Source organism: Meles meles, unplaced genomic scaffold (assembly GCF_922984935.1).
Source record: "Meles meles unplaced genomic scaffold, mMelMel3.1 paternal haplotype, whole genome shotgun sequence".
Classification (NCBI taxonomy): Eukaryota; Metazoa; Chordata; class Mammalia; order Carnivora; family Mustelidae; genus Meles; species Meles meles.
Window position 1 is genome coordinate 213,200 of NW_025721154.1, and position 19,025 is coordinate 232,224.

At 36.3% G+C, this 19,025-nt stretch overlaps 1 pseudogene; it reads right to left on the reverse strand.

Annotated features, from left to right (window-relative positions):
- Positions 1-8,794: 8,794 nt before the first annotated feature.
- LOC123936056 lies at positions 8,795-9,933 on the reverse strand (annotated as a pseudogene).
- Positions 9,934-19,025: the final 9,092 nt, after the last annotated feature.

Below are 19,025 nucleotides of genomic sequence, written 5' to 3' on the forward strand. Positions count from 1 at the left end.
AGAGGCAGGCAGAGAGAGAGAGAGAGGAGGAAGCAGGCTCCCAGCCAAGCAGAGAGCCCGATGCGGGGCTCGATCCCAGGACCCTGGGATCATGACCTGGGCTGAAGGCAGAGGCTTTAACCTGCTGAGCCATCCAGGCGCCCCCAATATGTGCCCTCCTTAATAGCCACCACTAGACTCACCCACCCTCCCACCCTCCTCCCTTCTAACACTCTGAGTTTGTCTTTTGGAGGGGGATAGGAACCATGAGAGACTGTGGACTCCAGGAATGATCTTAAAGGTAGTAAAGACATCAGCTTTAGGGACGTTGGCTTGTACAGACCCTTCCAAAGATCCTATCTTAACTGAACGTTGTATTTTTTTTTTCTTAAAGAAAGCACCAAAGACTGTCCATTTCAGGATTCTGAAATTATAGTTTTGTCCCATGATAGTCTTAAGTTATTTCCAGCAATGACTAACCTTGATGTAAGTGTTGATGACTTATGGGATTCAAACTTTATTTAAAAGCTGAGATCTGAATTACATAATTCCTTTTTGTCCCCTCTGAGGACAAGCAGGTGTGATTTATTGCTGACATTTTCTTTGGGGAGAAAGCCTTTTCACAACTAAGTCATTTTATAGGAAAGTAAGAGTCACTAAATTTTTTTTTCCATTTTATTTATTTTTTCAGCGTAACAGTATTCATTCTTTTTGCACAACACCCATTGCTCCATGCAAAACGTGCCCTCCCCATTACCCACCACCTGTTCCCCCAACCTCCCACCCCTGACCCTTCAAAACCCTCAGGTTGTTTTTCAGAGTCCATAGTCTCTTATGGTTCGCCTCCCCTTCCAAATTTTTTTTTTAATAAACATATAATGTATTTTTATCCCAGGGGTACAGGTCTGTGAATACAATAAAGTGTTTTATAAGTTCTATGTTTTCAGATGAGTCCTGGTTATTATTAATACTTTCATTTTGATATTTACCTTCTCACTGCCTAATAATATTTAAGGAGATGACATAGTTTCTATACGTTAGGCTTTCATTCCTACTCATTTCTTTATTTTCTATCTGTGGATATGATTATCTGACACTTTTGAATTAAAAAATGGATATTAAATATTTTAATAAAGTAGAATTTAAAATTCAGGGGAAGTTGGGGGATGATAATGTGGGAATATGTGTCAGCTGTGATAAAAATTAGAAGAGGTTTTATTATGATGAAAATAACTACAAATATAATTGCTTATTAGTTAAATTTGTTTTGGTGTAAGTGTTCAACTTTCAGTTTATGGATCTCCTATTTAATTTGTTCTTAAATCTTCCATGATGATTCTAAATTTTAATATTGGTACTTCTTTCTTACCAAAATTTCTGGTTTTGGATTACACATACTTAATATAGTATTGTTCTTAGAAGTGTTTAAGATAGTGCTATCCGTAATTACTTTGCTCATATTGGATTTCCAAGCCATTGCTTAATACACCAGTGGTATATTGTAATTATATTTATTTAGGATTGAGAATTGTAAGTTTTAAATTAGTGAACATAATATCATACAAGCTGTCATTCCTCAATGTTTACTTTTTATTAAAGGGAATTGAGCCACTCATTAGGAATTTTAACTGTATGTAGAAATTTATCCTGGAAGTTGTAGTAGGATTCTGGGAGTAATGTTTTTTTTTTCTTTTGGGGAAAGAAGATGCATGATATATTTTACGTGCCTCTAATTGCAACTCCAACTTTGGCACACATTCCTCATCTATCAGGAGAAATATTTTCTTGATGTATAACACATTAAATGTTGCATAGCTTAAAATTAACTTCTTCATATTTATGGAAATGTTTTTACAGCATTCAATGTTTTTAGTATTTAGCATAGTATTATTTTTTGGAAACAGAACTGGCAAAAAACCTGATTAGAAAATATGTATATGTTTTACAAAGGCCTAAGTATTCTGTAATTATTGAAATGTTTTGTATTCATACTTTATTACTGCTGTTATAGACTAAAGTTGAGTGATTTAACATTGTGGAGAACTTCTTACAGCATTCAATGGTTCACGTGCATACCACAGTATTATCCTTGGATTCAGAGATGGAAGGAAGCTGGAATAAAGAACTCTTTTTATGCTTAACAAATGGCCTCAGCATTCTGTACTTTTCCAAAAGAAAGTAAGACGAGGAAACATGTATTTTTCAAACTGGACAGAAATTTAAATTACTTTTAGGATGCCCATAAAAACACTGGGAAATTGGCCACAAATTGGACAATCTGGAAGAAATGGATGCATTCCTAGAGACATATAAACTACCACAACTGAACCAGGAAGAAATAGAAAACCTGAACAGGCCCATAACCAGTAAGGAGATTGAAACAGTCATCAAAAATCTCCAAACAAACAAAAGCCCAGGGCCAGACGGCTTCCCAGGGGAATTCTACCAAACATTTAAAGAAGAACTCATTCCTATTCTCCTGAAACTGTTCCAAAAAATAGAAATGGAAGGAAAACTTCCAAACTCATTTTATGAGGCCAGCATCACCTTGATCCCAAAACCAGACAAGGATCCCACCAAAAAAGAGAACTACAGACCAATATCCTTGATGAACACAGACGCAAAAATTCTCGCCAAAATACTAGCCAATAGGATTCAACAGTACATTAAAAGGATTATTCACCACGATCAAGGGGGATTTATTCCAGGGCTGCAGGGTTGGTTCAACATCCGCAAATCAATCAATGTGATAGAACACATTAATAAAAGAAAGAACAAGAACGATATGATACTCTCAATAGATGCTGAAAAAGCATTTGACAAAGTACAGCATCCCTTCCTGATCAAAACTCTTCAAAGTGTAGGGATAGAGGGCACATACCTCAATATTATCAAAGCCATCTATGAAAAACCCACCGCAAATATCATTCTCAATGGAGAAAAACTGAAAGCTTTTCCGTTAAGGTCAGGAACACGGCAGGGATGTCCCTTATCACCACTGCTATTCAACATAGTACTAGAAGTCCTAGCCTCAGCAATCAGACAACAAAAAGAAATTAAAGGCATCCAAATTGGTAAAGAAGTCAAACTATCACTCTTCACAGATGATATGATACTATATGTGGAAAACCCAAAAGACTCCACTCCAAAACTGCTAGAACTTGTTCAGGAATTCAGTAAAGTGTCAGGATATAAAATCAATGCACAGAAATCAGTTGCATTTCTGTACACCAACAACAAGACTGAAGAAAGAGAAATTAAGGAGTCAATCCCATTTACAATTGTACCCAAAACTATAAGATACCTAGGAATAAACCTAACCAAAGAGACTAAGAATCTATACACAGAAAATTATAAAGTACTCATGAAAGAAATTGAGGAAGACACAAAAAAATGGAAAAATGTTCCATGCTCCTGGATTGGAAGAATAAATATTGTGAAAATGTCTATGCTACCTAAAGCAATCTACACATTTAATGCAATCCCTATCAAAATACCATCCATTTTTTTCAAAGAAATGGAACAAATAATCCTAAAATTTATATGGAACCAGAAAAGACCTCGAATAGCCAAAGGAATATTGAAGAACAAAGCCAAAGTTGGTGGCATTACAATTCCGGACTTCAAGCTCTATTACAAAGCTGTCATCATCAAGACAGCATGGTACTGGCACAAAAACAGACACATAGATCAGTGGAACAGAATAGAGAGCCCAGAAATCGACCCTCAACTCTATGGTCAACTAATCTTCGACAAAGCAGGAAAGAATGTCCAATGGAAAAAAGACAGCCTCTTCAATAAATGGTGCTGGGAAAATTGGACAGCCACATGCAGAAAAATGAAATTGGACCACTTCCTTACACCACACACAAAAATAGACTCCAAATGGATGAAGGACCTCAATGTGAGAAAGGAATCCATCAAAATCCTTGAGGAGAATGCAGGCAGCAACCTCTTCGACCTCAGCCGTAGCAACATCTTCCTAGGAACAACGGCAAAGGCAAGGGAAGCAAGGGCAAAAATGAACTGTTGGGATTTCATCAAGATCAAAAGCTTTTGCACAGCAAAGGAAACAGTTAACAAAACCAAAAGACAACTGACAGAATGGGAGAAGATATTTGCAAACGACATATCAGATAAAGGGCTAGTATCCAAAATCTATAAGGAACTTAGCAAACTCAACACCCAAAGAACAAACAATCCAATCAAGAAATGGGCAGAGGACATGAACAGACATTTCTGCAAAGAAGACATCCAGATGGCCAACAGACACATGAAAAAGTGCTCCACGTCACTCGCCATCAGGGAAATAGAAATCAAAACCACAATGAGATATCACCTCATGGCAGTCAGAATGGCTAAAATGAACAAGTCAGGAAATGACAGATGCTGGAGAGGATGTGGAGAAAGGGGAACCCTCCTCCACTGTTGGTGGGAATGCAAGCTGGTGCAACCACTCTGGAAAACAGCATGGAGGTTCCTCAAAATGTTGAAAATAGAACTACCCTATGACCCAGCAATTGCACTACTGGGTATTTACCCTAAAGATACAAACATAGTGATCCGAAGGGGCACGTGTACCCGAATGTTTATAGCAGCAATGTCTACAATAGCCAGACTATGGAAAGAACCTAGATGTCCATCAACAGATGAATGGATAAAGAAGATGTGGTATATATACACAATGGAATACTATGCAGCCATCAAAAGAAATGAAATCTTGCCATTTGCGACGACGTGGATGGAACTAGAGCGTATCATGCTTAGTGAAATAAGTCAATCGGAGAAAGACAACTATCATATGATCTCCCTGATATGAGGACATGGAGAAGCAACATGGGGGGGTAGGAGATAGGAGAAGAATAAATGAAACAAGATGGGATTGGGAGGGAGACAAACCATAAATGACTCTTAATCTCACAAAACAAACTGGGGGTTGCTGCGGGGAGGTGGGATTGGGGGAGGGGGAGCGGGCTATGGACATTGGGGAGGGGAAGCGAACCATAAGAGACTATGGACTCTGAAAAACAACCTGAGGGTTTTGAAGGGTCAGGGGTGGGAGGTTGGGGCAACCTGAGGGTTTTGAAGGGTCAGGGGTGGGAGGTTGGGGGAACAGGTGGTGGGTAATGGAGAGGGCACGTTTTGCATGGAGCACTGGGTGTTGTGCAAAAAGAATGAATACTGTTACGCTGAAAAAATAAATAAAATGAAACTCAAAAAAAAATAAAAAATAAAAAAAATAAAAACAAAAACAAAAAAACAAAAAAAAAAACACTGGGAAATTGATTGGGATTAATTCATCTAGTGATCAAAAGAGAAAAAAAAAGTGAAGGCTAAGGGAAATTGAGCAACCTTACATTCTCTAAAATGTGCCCTGTGTGTAACGATTTTGACTAAACTCTGATTTTGACTAAACTCTGATCATACAGGACTTACTCTCTGAAAGTTACTGTAATAAGATAATTTGTTTTCCCCTCATCTAAGGAAGAAAATAGAAGTGGCGTACGGTCTTGAAATTTCATTTGGCTGAGAAAATGCTATGGAGGCAATAAAAGCATGTAGTAATAATCACTTTCTTTTTCCTTAAAGGATTTTCATGGAATCTCGGGATATGATCTGTTCTGATGTGTTTCAGTTTAAACTATGAAGACGGGAAACCAATGTGTAGAAACAGATTTTATACTTTCTGGTCTATATATTTATCTTACAAATGAAAATTGTTACAGCCACTTTGGAAAAAATGTTGCCCAATTCTAAACCCATGATCTTTTTCATATCCCACAAACCAGCAATTCCAGTAATATACATATGCCCTGTATAAGTTATTGTCTATGGGAAGCAGGGGTCATATACATAAATATCCATAAATACACCATACATAATAGCACAAAACTGAAAGTTATCCATCTTAAGTCAATCAAAATATAAACAGATATGTGATAAAATTATAAAACAGAATTTTATCTGAGTAGGAATATATATTTATATATATTACATATAATATAATTAATATATAATATATAATATATATTATAATATATTATATTTATATATATAAATATATATTTATATATAATATATATTATATATACAATAAAATAAAATATATAAAATATATATAGTAAAATAATGTCAAATGAAGAGAGGCTCTGAAAAATGTGATGTAACACATAAGATGGTTTTTATAGAGTTCAAAGCTCCCATGGATGATAAGCATTCCATAGTTGTCCATGAATATATATTTGGTAATACTATAAGATAACAAGACAATCGTAGTCTAGAAACTCAGAGCAATGGAGGAAACAAAAAGACAGAGTAGACATTCTGAAGAGATCTAACAATTTCTTTTTTTTTTGACATTTTAACTTTATTTTATTTTTTCAGTGTTCCAAGATTCATTGTTTATGCATCACACCCAGTGCTCCATGCAATGCATGCCCTCCTTAAAACCCACCACCAGGCTCACTCCCCTCACCTCCAAAACCCTCAGTTTGTTTCTCAGGGTCCACAGTCTCTCATGGTTCATCTCCCCCTCTGATTTCACCCAACTCCCTTCTCCTCTCCTTCTCCCAATGTCCTCCATGTTATTCATTATGCTCCACAATTTCTAAAACATTTAACAATGTTTTAATTATTGGATTGGTGGTTGACTTACAGATGCATAGTATATTCTAAACAAATAAGCTACATTAAGAAAAATATTTATGGGCCAAATACAGTAACTTATCTTGAACCAAGAATGAGTGGTCCTAACAAAATTTAAATTCTTATAGAATTTATTAATAGCAAACACACAGTTGATATCAATGTGTCTCTAAAGTATTTCACAAAAATATGTATTTAAATTTAGCATCAAACCATTACTTTCCCAACCCTTAAGCACCAAGAAGTTTCAATATTTTGATTAGAATATTTGATATTAATACAACTGTTTATCTTTTTATTAAACATATATCTTACCTATGACCAAACAGTTTTATGCCTAGGAATACAATAAAATAATTGAGTGAATGTTTCCCAAAGAATATTTTTGTGTAGAGAGGGATATAACATTTTTATTCATAATAGATGAAAATATCAAATGATCCTATGAAGGCAATCATAATATATTTGTACAATGGAGTTCAACTCAGCAATAAAAACAATAGCATTATTCCTTGTATTACCAAGGTATATATATATATAGCTTCTGTTAACATTGAAAAAAAAAAAAAAAAAGAACCTGGAAGCTCCAGAGAAGTTGTTGTTTGATTATATTAGTAAGGGTTTCCATTTAATGTTGATGGGAGTCAGAATAATGACCACTGCATAGTTGAGGTGCTAGTAGTGAAGGAGCACTAAGGAAGTGGGTGATGGAAATGTTGTTCCTGTGTTTTTCCTCAATGGTGATAATAACGATTTCTTACTTCCAGTTGTTTATTACAGTCTCTTAGCCCGATTATCTGCTATACTTTTTTTTTAACATTTTATTTTTAAGTAATCTCTAAACCCAACCCGGGGCTAGAATTCACAATCCCAAGATGAGAGGTTTCATGCTCTACTGACTGAGCCAGTCAGGTTCCCCTCAATTCTCTGCTTTTCTAATTACCTCACACTGCACATCATAATCTCACCATAAGTCTCAAATGTCTGCTTTCCACTATTTCCAGAGACTGGCCAGTTCTTGCTACTCTACCATTACCACTTTTATCCAAGGCAGTATCTTTTAACAACTGTGCTCCTGTAATGGAAACACAATTGTGATTTTCAGTTTTCTGTAGAACCACACCAATGCCTGCCAATTTTCTTGGATTAAAGCCCAAATGCTTACCATGGTCAACCTAACATTTTAAATCCTCCATTATCGTCATTCATTTCTACAATTTCTGTCTTTTTTCCATTAGCTTTGATGTTATACTTTGATTTTCATTTACTTGCCATGCTTGTTTACTCTTTAAGACATTTTCATTGGCTTCCTCCTATGCCTAGAGCATTCCTAATGAGAAATCTGTATGAATTATTAACTCATTTCCATTCAATTTTTGACCAACTATCATTCTCTTGGTTGTCCCTACATTGGACTATTATATATAAAACCAGAAAATTCTCTCACTTTCTCTAAGCCAATTTTTAACTTTTTTTTTTTTTTTTTGCCCCTAATAGTTACTACTGGTTGGTGTACTCCAGATTTTTCAAGTCTGTTTTGTTTTATCTTATTTTATCCTATCTTACTTTATGTTGTTTTATTTTATTTTGTTTTATTTTATTTTATTTTATTTTATTATGTCCCCCTGCAATGGAATGAAATCTTAATGAGATCAGAGCATTCTGTCAGTTTTTATCATTGTTTACTGCCACATCACCAGTGTCTATACTAGCACAACAGACATAACCGTACATCACTTTTGAATGAATGTAGACATGAGTGAACTACTTACAGTGACATATATTACAGTTTCCTTATTATACTTTTAATATCACGTGCTTGAGTATAGTATATTTCCTACTCACTACATTCAGACATTAAGGAGGACATTACAAAATACATGTTTCAAGATGCAAACATTGAGTTAACAGTTGAAATGTATTCCCAGAAGCCAAATACTGTTGACAATAACACCATTTTTTCGAGGTTTCAATTTGGAAAAGCATGTAGCTTCAATAACTATGATTAAGCCATCCTGAAATGAGCAAGAATCAATATATTTATCAATTTATTGCATAAATATCCTTTAGATTAACATATTCCAAACAGTATTCTAGGTAAAGTGATCTATATTGGTCAATCTCAATCAATAAGGGGTTCCTAAAGTGACATATCCTGTACAAATATCAATTATGCCAACAGTCTTTTCAGGGCACCAGTAACCTCTTTATTTCTCAGGCTGTAGATGAATGGATTCAGAAGAGGTGTGATGATGGTGTAAAACACTGCCACTGCCTTATCCTGTTCTGGAGAATGCAAGGAGTGTGGCCTTGCATAGGTGGAGAGGGTAGTCATATAAAATAGGCTTGCCACAATTAGGTGAGAGGAACAAGTGGAGATAGCTTTTGTCTGTCCTTTACCTGAGCTCACCTGGAACACCACAGTAAGTACACGGACATAGGAAGCTAGAATGGCCATGAATGGTAGCAGCAGAATGATAAACCCACTTAGGAGGATTGTATGCTCATACTGGGAAGTATCCTGACACACCAGTGGTACCAGAGATGGAACTTCACAGAAAAGGTGGTTAACAATTCGAGACCTACAAAATGGAAGTTGAAAAGCATACAACGTATGCACTAAAGCATTGATAGAGCTACTGCCCCATGTGCATGTGACCATGAACCAACAGATATTCTTGCTCATAAGTACAGGATAGTGTAAAGGGTGACAGATGGCTACATATCAATCATAGGACATGAAACCAAGGAGAAGGGCTTCAGTTCCACCAAGTGTCAAGAATACAAATGCTTGAATTTCACAACCTAAAAATGTAATGGTCTTACTCTTTGTCAGGAAGTCAGTGGTCATCTTGGGCACGGTGGTGGAGATGTACATCATGTCAATAAAGGAGAGCTGACTGAGTAGGACATTGGAGTGTGGAGTATGATGTCCAACTGAATGAGAAGGACCAGTATGATATTCCCCACCAGAGCCACTGACTCTTAATCTCACAAAACAAACTGGGGGTTGCTGGGGGGAGGTGGGATTGGGAGAGGGGGAGCGGGCTATGGACATTGGGGAGGGGAGGCGAACCATAAGAGACTATGGACTCTGAAAAACAACCAGAGGGTTTTGAAGGGTCAGGGGTGGGAGGTTGGGGGAACAGGTGGTGGGTAATGGGGAGGGCACGTTTTGCATGGAGCACTGGGTGTTGTGCAAAAAGAATGAATACTGTTACGCTGAAAAAATAAATAAAATGGAAAAAAAAATGAAAAGAGGGTTACAACGGCAACAAAGAGGAAAGTGTCCATTTGACCATATTGGAAAAGACCAGAAAGTTGGAAGAATAAATATTGTGAAAATGTCTATGCTACCTAAAGCAATCTACACATTTAATGCAATCCCTATCAAAATACCATCCATTTTTTTCAAAGAAATGGAACAAATAATCCGAAAATTTATATGGAACCAGAAAAGACCTCGAATAGCCAAAGGAATATTGAAGAACAAAGCCAAAGTTGGTGGCATCACAATTCCGGACTTCAAGCTCTATTACAAAGCTGTCATCATCAAGACAGCATGGTACTGGCACAAAAACAGACACATAGACCAGTGGAACAGAATAGAGAGCCCAGAAATCGACCCTCAACTCTATGGTCAACTCATCTTCGACAAAGCAGGAAAGAATGTCCAATGGAAAAAAGACAGCCTCTTCAATAAATGGTGCTGGGAAAATTGGACAGCCACATGCAGAAAAATGAAATTGGACCACTTCCTTACACCACACACGAAAATAGACTCCAAATGGATGAAGGACCTCAATGTGAGAAAGGAATCCATCCAAATCCTTGAGGAGAACGCAGGCAGCAACCTCTTCGACCTCAGCCGCAGCAACATCTTCCTAGGAACAACGGCAAAGGCAAGGGAAGCAAGGGCAAAAATGAACTATTGGGATTTCATCAAGATCAAAAGCTTTTGCACAGCAAAGGAAACAGTTAACAAAACCAAAAGACAGCTGACAGAATGGGAGAAGATATTTGCAAACGACATATCAGATAAAGGGCTAGTATCCAAAATCTATAAGGAACTTAGCAAACTCAACACCCAAAGAACAAACAATCCAATCAAGAAATGGGCAGAGGACATGAACAGACATTTCTGCAAAGAAGACATCCAGATGGCCAACAGACACATGAAAAAGTGCTCCACGTCACTCGGCATCAGGGAAATACAAATCAAAACCACAATGAGATATCACCTCACACCAGTCAGAATGGCTAAAATTAACAAGTCAGGAAATGACAGATGCTGGCGAGGATGTGGAGAAAGGGGAACCCTCCTCCACTGTTGGTGGGAATGCAAGCTGGTCCAACCACTCTGGAAAACAGCATGGAGGTTCCTCAAAATGTTGAAAATAGAACTACCCTATGACCCAGCAATTGCACTACTGGGTATTTACCCTAAAGATACAAACATAGTGATCCGAAGGGGCACGTGTACCCGAATGTTTATAGCAGCAATGTCTACAATAGCCAGACTATGGAAAGAACCTAGATGTCCATCAACAGATGAATGGATCAAGAAGATGTGGTATATATACACAATGGAATACTATGCAGCCATCAAAAGAAATGAAATCATGCCATTTGCGACGACGTGGATGGAACTAGAGCGTATCATGCTTAGTGAAATAAGTCAATCGGAGAAAGACAACTATCATATGATCTCCCTGATATGAGGACATGGAGAAGCAACATGGGGGGGTAGGGGGATAGGAGAAGAATAAATGAAACAAGATGGGATTGGGAGGGAGACAAACCATAAATGACTCTTAATCTCACAAAACAAACTGGGAGTTGCTGGGGGGAGGTGGGATTGGGAGAGGGGGAGCGGGCTATGGACATTGGGGAGGGGAGACGAACCATAAGAGACTATGGACTCTGAAAAACAACCTGAGGGTTTTGAAGGGTCAGGGGTGGGAGGTTGGGGGAACAGGTGGTGGGTAATGGGGAGGGCACGTTTTGCATGGAGCACTGGGTGTTGTGCAAAAAAATGAATACTGTTACGCTGAAAAAAAATAAATAAATAAAAAGGGAAAAAAAAAAGTGCTGAACCATATGAAATGGGCATATGCATTAAAAATGAAAGCTAGTTTCATAAAGTAAAAAATGAAACAATCCAAAAAAAAAAATAAAATAAAATCTGTTTCTACACATTGGTTTCCCGTCTTCATAGTTTAAACTGAAACACATCAGAACAGATCATATCCTGAGATTCCATGAAAATCCTTTAAGGGAAAAGAAAGTGATTATTACTACATGCTTTTATTGCCTCCATAGCATTTTCTCAGCCAAATGAAATTTCAAGACCGTACGCCACTTTTATTTTCTTCCTTAGATGAGGGGAAAACAAATTATCTTATTACAGTAACTTTCAGAGAGTAAGTCCTGTATGATCAGAGTTTAGTCAAAATCGTTACACACAGGGCACATTTTAGAGAATGTAAGGTTGCTCAATTTCCCTTAGCCTTCACTTTTTTTTTTCTCTTTTGATCACTAGATGAATTAATCCCAATCAATTTCCCAGTGTTTTTATGGGCATCCTAAAAGTAATTTAAATTTCTGTCCAGTTTGAAAATACATGTTTCCTCGTCTTACTTTCTTTTGGAAAAGTACAGAATGCTTAGGCCATTTGTTAAGCATAAAAGGAGTTCTTTATTCCAGCTTCCTTCCATCTCTGAATCCAAGGATAATACTGTGGTATGTACGTGAACCATTGAATGCTGTAAGAAGTTCTCCACAATGTTAAATCACTCAACTTTAGTCTATAACAGCAGTAATAAAGTATAAATACAAAACATTTCAATAATTACAGAATGCTTAGGCCTTTGTAAAACATATACATATTTTCTAATCAGGTTTTTTGCCAGTTCTGTTTCCAAAAAATAATACTATGCTAAATACTAAAAACATTGAATGCTGTAAAAACATTTCCATAAATATGAAGAAGTTAATTTTAAGCTATGCAACATTTAATGTGTTATACATCAAGAAAATATTTCTCCTGATAGATGAGGAATGTGTGCCAAAGTTGGAGTTGCAATTAGAGGCACGTATCTATGCATCTTCTTTCCCCAAAAGAAAAAAAAAAAACATTACTCCCAGAATCCTACTACAACTTCCAGGATAAATTTCTACATACAGTTAAAATTCCTAATGAGTGGCTCAATTCCCTTTAATAAAAAATAAACATTGAGGAATGACAGCTTGTATGATATTATGTTCACTAATTTAAAACTTACAATTCTCAATCCTAAATAAATATAATTACAATATACCACTGGTGTATTAAGCAATGGCTTGGAAATCCAATATGAGCAAAGTAATTACGGATAGCACTATCTTAAACACTTCTAAGAACAATACTATATTAAGTATGTGTAATCCAAAACCAGAAATTTTGGTAAGAAAGAAGTACCAATATTAAAATTTAGAATCATCATGGAAGATTTAAGAACAAATTAAATAGGAGATCCATAAACTGAAAGTTGAAAACTTACACCAAAACAAATTTAACTAACAAGCAATTATATTTGTAGTTATTTTCATCAAAATAAAACCTCTTCTAATTTTTATCACAGCTGACACATATTCCCACATTATCATCCCCCAACTTCCCCTGAATTTTAAATTCTACTTTATTAAAATATTTAATATCCATTTTTTAATTCAAAAGTGTCAGATAATCATATCCACAGATAGAAAATAAAGACCTCTTCTAATTTTTATCACAGCTGACACATATTCCCACATTATCATCCCCCAACTTCCCCTGAATTTTAAATTCTACTTTATTAAAATATTTAATATCCATTTTTTAATTCAAAAGTGTCAGATAATCATATCCACAGATAGAAAATAAAGAAATGAGTAGGAATGAAAGCCTAACATATAGAAACTATGTCATCTCCTTAAATATTATTAGGCAGTGAGAAGGTAAATATCAAAATGAAAGTATTAATAATAACCAGGACTCATCTGAACACATAGAACTTATAAAACACTTTATTGTATTCACAGACCTGTACCCCTGGGATAAAAATACATTATATGTTTATTAAAAAAAAAATTTGGAAGGGGAGGCGAACCATAAGAGACTATGGACTCTGAAAAACAACCTGAGGGTTTTGAAGGGTCAGGGGTGGGAGGTTGGGGGAACAGGTGGTGGGTAATAGGGAGGGCACGTATTGCATGGAGCACTGGGTGTTGTGCAAAAACAATGAATACTGTTACGCTGAAAAAATAAATAAAATGGAAAAAAACAAAAAAACAAACAAACAAACAAACAAAAATAATGAACCCCACTCCATCTCTGGGAGTTCATAATCTGATTTACTGAGGCCAGTAGCTTTCTTAGACTCTTAGAGTTACAAGCTTTCCAAACCTTAGATTTTGCCCATATCAACTTATTCGGACAAACTTGGTTCGAAGAATAGCATGGTACACATTCTACAAGCAGAAGGTGACTTTACTGAGTAAGAATTCTCCATGAGAATGTTGCACCCGCTCCTGTTAACTACAATTCATTGTTTAAAAGCTGATGTCTGTGATTGATTTAGGCACGGGGCCATTGCTTAATTTACTTTGGTTTGATTTTTTTTTTTTTCTTCACCTCCCAACTGGCTTCTCCAGGGGAGGAAAGTCAGACAGTAGTTACTGCATTGGAAAGAAAAGATAAGCTGAACACTTTGGAATGCATTTCTCTAACACTCCATCGCCAAGTGTTACATGACTGTATCAAATTTCTTTAGACTTTGATAATGAGAAACAGACAATTCCATGGAAAATACAACCAAGAGATTTGCAGTAATAGAGGATTTCAGAAATACACATGGTTCTAAATGGCACTGAGATTATGTGCTTTAGAGTTCTGAATCTTTTATTTTTTCCATGTTTGAGTAGGCACTATGGTTGATTATCAGGTTGAAGAAGGGCAGAGGGCCTGCCTGCTGATTTTAAATGTGCATGTGTGTAAAATTTTCACACATAATATAATATTTCAAAGTTATTTTTATGGAGGCTCAGGGGTCTGAGAACTTAAACAAAACTGCTGATCATTGGCTCCAAGAAATACTTAGAAGGAATCATAGCTTTTTTTTTTAAACATCATATAGAGTCATTTGCAGACTTTTGGGCTACAGATCACATAATGTTTATTTATTCAGCTGGCTTTGGAGATTTGAGCAATATTTGGAGACACACAAGTCTTTGCCTTGCTTAATAAAAAAGGATACTCAAAGGTATAGCTCCAGAATTTTTATATATAAAAGGTTCTCACAAGCAGAGGTTGATATTGACAAAAATGTAATTTTAAAATTAAAAAGAAACTAAACATTCCCAGAAAACAAACAAACAAACAAACACTTTATTGTAATAGAACTGCATAAAATGCTCACTATGTATTTTTATATTCTGAAGTACTTTATTTTACACACATTAATTATTTGAAAAATATTGTAGGTTATAAATTAGTGATAAGCATAATGCAAAATGTTGAGTTTTTTTTTTTAAGATTTCGTTTATTTATTTGACAGAGAGAGAGATCACCAGTAGACAGAGTGGCAGACAGAGAGAGAGGGAGAAAGAGGCTCCCTGCTGAGCAGAGAGCCTGATGCTGCAGGGCTCAATCCCAGGACCCTGAGATCATGACCTGAGCTGAAAGCAGAGGCTTAACCCACTGAGCAACCCAGGTGCCCCCAAATGTTAAGATTTAAATAAAAAAGAATACACATGTTTACTAACCCAATCAAGAATACAAGGATATTCCAGGGTCATGTTCCCTTAAGTAAGAGACACACACTGCTATGAAATTCCAGTCCTATCTCACTGTGGCAAGGTGCCCTCTACCCGCTTTGTCCTTGTAAACCTGTGATGATTCAAATTTATATGTCTAAAAAACAAAACAAAACAAAACAAACAAACAAACAAAAAAACCTCAAACAGTTACCTCTACGTTCTTTTTACAAATCACTTGAAAAACATGTTAATTGGATGGAGCACTGGGTGTGGTACATAACCAATGAATCTTGGAACACTGAAAAAATAAAATTAAATTAAAAAGATATTAATTGAATAGCCATCTTATAAATAGTCCCAATTGAAAATATGCCCATGTCAGAAGCATAAGACTATTTACATAATCATCAAAATGAAACACATTTACATAAACAGTAGGTCTGAGAGTAATTTCCTGTTTTCTTTTTAATGTAAGTTGCATTAAACTCATCAAGGCATTCTAATTTCTTTTGACTTACTTCAGGGGACTCAGAAGAATAAACACCTTTTGATGTGTGAGTGAGTTGTTCTGTGAAAACTTCTTTCACCAAGCCATGCTTATGAAACTAAAGCAAAAGATATTAATATAAAACATTATGTTTCCTTCTAGATGATCAAGCATACAAATTGTCTTTAAATCTATAAAATCATTAAACGTCATTTCCCTTGAGGCATATAGCCCCTTATAGAAGTCTGTATGTCATTCTTCTAGAATTTTGCTCTTAAAATAAAACATTGAAAATGGAATGAAAGATATATCTGCAGTAGTATATGTAGAAAAGATTCCTAACACTGACATGAGGGTTGTAATTAGAGTTGCAGCAATCCCTTCTTTAATAAACTTAGAGTATTTTTTGATCGTCTATATAAAAGACTTACACAGGCAGAATCACATATATTCTGAACAATTGAGTTATTGAATGTGGCATATCTGAAGAATACCCCCCCCAAAGAAAATTCCAAAAGAAGTCAATAAATGCTTAAGTCTCTACTACCAGTGTTTAAGTTTATTGGTGATGTTTTTGCCTTTGAAAATAAGTCTTCAATCATTTAGTATGATAAATTCAGTAGAAAGTATAATGAAAAGATACACATTCATTACCTTCCCCTGTAAGATTTGGAACATTTCTGGGCAAATGGGCTGACTGCCTAATCATGGTAGAGACTCCTATTTGATTTCCAACAGCCCCTTTGGGAATACTTGGTTTCTAGTCCACAATTAAGCACATTGTATACATTGCATATGATGTATTTTTAGAGCTGAGGTCAGTCTGCCAAAAGAAAATAAAATTGAGCTCTAGGCAAAAGCTCAAATATATTTATTAAAATGAAAATAAATCACCAGAGTTGTCTGTTAGGATTTCAGGAAATATTACTTCACTATAATTTACATTTAAAATATGCATACAAGGGGCACCTGGGTGGCTCAATGGGTTAAAGCCTCTGCCTTTGGTTTGGGTTGTGATCTCAGGGTCCTGGGTTCGAACCCCACATTGGGCTCCTTGCTCAGCGGGGAGGCTTCTTCCCCCTTTCTCTCTGCCTGCCTCTCTGCCTCCTTGTGATCTCTCTCTCTCTGGCAAGAAAATAAATACAATCTTTAAAAATAAATAAGTAAAATATGCATACGAATTCGTCTCCACATAATTAATAGCCGCCTACATGAACTTTGATTATTTTTGTGTACAAAATAGGAAAGAGTTGCTGAGGAAGTATATGACACAGGGGATATCTAATTAAGAAGTGCATTTTCCTTGATACAACAATCTTAAGAATATCAACGTGGCTATGGAAGTAGGATACAGGTTTCCACAATTCGAAAAGGAGTAGATTATGTAAAAGCTCATAGAGAGTAATTTAAATAATAGCGTGGTGTTTGCCTTATATTTTCTATAGTAATAATATTTAATTATTTAATTAATAGAAAATAATATGAAGTTGTATTTTAACCTGCCAACCCCTGAATTTCATTGGATGATATAGGCCAAACTCATGTACTCATATATAAAAGGACAAGGAAAGGAATCAAACGAAGAAACAAACAATGCTGAAATAACTTAAACATCAAGGTAATGTAGCTTAGGGTTCAAAGAGAACATACACATGCACTACTGGGTATTTACCTCAAAGATACAGATCTAGTGAAAAGAAAGGCCATCTGTACCCCAATATTCATAGAAGCAATGGCCACAATTGCTAAACTGTGGAAACAGCCAAGACGCCCTTCAACAGATGAATGGATAAAGAAGATATGGTCCATATATATGGTGGAATATTATGCCTCCCTCAGAAAGGATGAGTACCCAACTTTTTTATCAACATAGATTTGCCTGGAGGAGATTATGTTGAGTGACATAAGTCAAGCGAGAAAGTAAATTATCATATGGTTTCATTTACTTGTGGAGCATAAGGAATAGCATGGAGGACATTAGGAGAAGGAAAGGAAAAATGAATTGGGGGAAATCAGAGGAAGAGATGAACCATGAGAGACTATGGACTCTGAGAAACAAACTGAGGGTTTTGCGGGGGGAGGGATGGGTGAGCACGGTTGTGGGTATTAAGGAGGGCACATATTGCATGGAACACTGGGTAAGGTGCATAGACAATGAATCTTGGAACACTGGAAAAAAATACACAGATCTACTTTACCCTTTCCTTATTTTGAATGTAAGATATTTCAGTGAATTAAGGTTAAAATGAGGGTGTATCTTCTATCCTCACTCCCCCAATTATTTTACACGTAAAATTTAGTGACTCTTACTTTCCTATAAAATGACTTAGTTGTGAAAAGGCTTTCTCCCCAAAGAAAATGTCAGCAATAAATCACACCTGCTTGTCCTCAGAGGGGACAAAAAGGAATTATGTAATTCAGATCTCAGCTTTTAAATAAAGTTTGAATCCCATAAGTCATCAACACTTACATCAAGGTTAGTCATTGCTGGAAATAACTTAAGACTATCATGGGACAAAACTATAATTTCAGAATCCTGAAATGGACAGTCTTTGGTGCTTTCTTTAAGAAAAAAAAATACAACGTTCAGTTAAGATAGGATCTTTGGAAGGGTCTGTACAAGCCAACGGCCCTAAAGCTGATGTCTTTACTACCTTTAAGATCATTCCTGGAGTCCACAGTCTCTCATGGTTCCTATCCCCCTCCAAAAGACAAACTCAGAGTGTTAGAAGGGAGGAGGGTGGGAGGGTGGGTGAGTCTAGTGGTGGCTATTAAGGAGGGCACATATTGCATGGAGCAATAGGTGCTATACACAAACAATGACTCATTGAACACTACATCGGAAACTGATGATGGGGGGCACCTGGTGCTCACTGGGTTAAACCTCTGCCTTAGGCTCAAGTGATGATCTCAGGGTCCTGGGATTAAGCCCTGCATTGAGCTCTCTGCTAAGCAGGGAGGCTGCTTCCCCCTCCCCCTCTGCTTGCTCTCTGCCTACTTGTGATCTCTCTCTCTCTCTCTCTGTCCGTCAAACAAATAAATAAAGTCTTAAAAAAAAAAGACTAATGATGTATTGTATGGTGACTAACATAACACAATAAAAAAGATAATTCAACATCTAAATTTAGATCAAATA